The sequence below is a fragment of the Megalopta genalis genome, unplaced genomic scaffold (assembly GCF_051020955.1).
Source record: "Megalopta genalis isolate 19385.01 unplaced genomic scaffold, iyMegGena1_principal scaffold0055, whole genome shotgun sequence".
NCBI classification, from domain to species: Eukaryota; Metazoa; Arthropoda; class Insecta; order Hymenoptera; family Halictidae; genus Megalopta; species Megalopta genalis.
The window spans coordinates 747,501-750,540 of record NW_027476124.1 but is presented as its reverse complement, the minus strand read 5'-3'; positions in this window follow the sequence as shown (position 1 = coordinate 750,540).

The following is a 3,040-nucleotide window of genomic DNA, read 5'->3' as shown; positions in this document are numbered from 1 at the left end:
AATACCTATGTAAAAACGTTAGTTAAGCAAGAATATCGTATTTTTAAAAAAATCTAATGATAGGATTTCCCAGAAAATTGAAAAAACCGAAAAATGTCAAGAGTAAAGTGCCATTTTCTGACATTAGATTTCGTTCTAAATGCTTAATCCCTATGTAGAAACGTTAGTTAAGCAAGAATATCGTATTTTTAAAAAAATCTAATGATAGGATTTTTCAGAAAATTGAAAAAACCGTAAAATGTCAAGAGTAAAGTGCCCTTATTTTAAACAATGTATCGTTCTAAATGCTTAATCCCTATGTAAAAAAGTTATTTTAGCAGGAATATGTTATTGAAAAAAATTAGAAAAATTTATTTTAGCCGTAAATCGAAAATAATGGGGACACCGGAGCTGTTCGAAGCGCCGAGCGCGCCGCGTACGCCCGAATATTTTCAAAGTCCCAACGTACCGATCAAGAGTAAAGTACCATTTTCCTACATTAGATTTCGTTCTAAATACTTAATCCCTATGTAAAAACGTTAGTTAAGCAAGAATATCGTATTTTTAAAAAAATCTAATGATAGGATTTTCCAGAAAATTGAAAAAACCGAAAAATGTCAAGAGTAAAGTGCCATTTTCTGACATTAGATTTCGTTCTAAATGCTTAATCCCTATGTAGAAACGTTAGTTATGCAAGATTATCGTATTTTTAAAAAAATCTAATGATAGGATTTTTCAGAAAATTGAAAAAACCGTAAAATGTCAAGAGTAAAGTGCCCTTATTTTAAACATTATATCGTTCTAAATGCTTAATCCCTATGTAAAAAAGTTATCTAAGCAAGAATATGTTATTGAATAAAATGAGAAAAATTTATTTTAGCCGTAAATCGAAAATAATGGGTCGAGCGAATCGGTCGATTGCGCCGAGACGCGCTATGATGCAACAGACGAGCGATTGGAACGCCCGAATATTTTCAAAGTCCCAACGTACCGGTCAAGAGTAAAGTACCATTTTCCTACATTAGATTTCGTTCTAAATGCTTAATCCCTATGTAAAAACGTTAGTTAAGCAAGAATATCGTATTTTAAAAAAAATCTAATGATAGGATTTTCCAGAAAATTGAAAAAACCGAAAAATGTCAAGAGTAAAGTGCCATTTTCTGACATTAGATTTCGTTCTAAATGCTTAATCCCTATGTAGAAACGTTAGTTAAGCAAGAATATCGTATTTTTAAAAAAATCTAATGATAGGATTTTTCAGAAAATTGAAAAAACCGTAAAATGTCAAGAGTAAAGTGCCCTTATTTTAAACAATGTATCGTTCTAAATGCTTAATCCCTATGTAAAAAAGTTATTTTAGCAGGAATATGTTATTGAAAAAAATTAGAAAAATTTATTTTAGCAGTAAATCGAAAATAATGGGGACACCGGAGCTGTTCGAAGCGCCGAGCGCGCCGCGTACGCCCGAATATTTTCAAAGTCCCAACGTACCGATCAAGAGTAAAGTACCATTTTCCTACATTAGATTTCGTTCTAAATACTTAATCCCTATGTAAAAACGTTAGTTAAGCAAGAATATCGTATTTTTAAAAAAATCTAATGATAGGATTTTCCAGAAAATTGAAAAAACCGAAAAATGTCAAGAGTAAAGTGCCATTTTCTGACATTAGATTTCGTTCTAAATGCTTAATCCCTATGTAGAAACGTTAGTTATGCAAGATTATCGTATTTTTAAAAAAATCTAATGATAGGATTTTTCAGAAAATTGAAAAAACCGTAAAATGTCAAGAGTAAAGTGCCCTTATTTTAAACATTATATCGTTCTAAATGCTTAATCCCTATGTAAAAAAGTTATCTAAGCAAGAATATGTTATTGAATAAAATGAGAAAAATTTATTTTAGCCGTAAATCGAAAATAATGGGTCGAGCGAATCGGTCGATTGCGCCGAGACGCGCTATGATGCAACAGACGAGCGATTGGAACGCCCGAATATTTTCAAAGTCCCAACGTACCGGTCAAGAGTAAAGTACCATTTTCCTACATTAGATTTCGTTCTAAATGCTTAATCCCTATGTAAAAACGTTAGTTAAGCAAGAATATCGTATTTTAAAAAAAATCTAATGATAGGATTTTCCAGAAAATTGAAAAAACCGAAAAATGTCAAGAGTAAAGTGCCATTTTCTGACATTAGATTTCGTTCTAAATGCTTAATCCCTATGTAGAAACGTTAGTTAAGCAAGAATATCGTATTTTTAAAAAAATCTAATGATAGGATTTTTCAGAAAATTGAAAAAACCGTAAAATGTCAAGAGTAAAGTGCCCTTATTTTAAACAATGTATCGTTCTAAATGCTTAATCCCTATGTAAAAAAGTTATTTTAGCAGGAATATGTTATTGAAAAAAATTAGAAAAATTTATTTTAGCAGTAAATCGAAAATAATGGGGACACCGGAGCTGTTCGAAGCGCCGAGCGCGCCGCGTACGCCCGAATATTTTCAAAGTCCCAACGTACCGATCAAGAGTAAAGTACCATTTTCCTACATTAGATTTCGTTCTAAATACTTAATCCCTATGTAAAAACGTTAGTTAAGCAAGAATATCGTATTTTTAAAAAAATCTAATGATAGGATTTTCCAGAAAATTGAAAAAACCGAAAAATGTCAAGAGTAAAGTGCCATTTTCTGACATTAGATTTCGTTCTAAATGCTTAATCCCTATGTAGAAACGTTAGTTATGCAAGATTATCGTATTTTTAAAAAAATCTAATGATAGGATTTTTCAGAAAATTGAAAAAACCGTAAAATGTCAAGAGTAAAGTGCCCTTATTTTAAACATTATATCGTTCTAAATGCTTAATCCCTATGTAAAAAAGTTATCTAAGCAAGAATATGTTATTGAATAAAATGAGAAAAATTTATTTTAGCCGTAAATCGAAAAAAAGACTGTTCGTTTCTCTGTCTCTCTCGCGCGATCGAAGTATTGATGTTTCCCGGCAATGTAATGGGATATTAATTAAACTTTATACACGAAATTACTCGTTTTGATCCCCGCTACACAGCC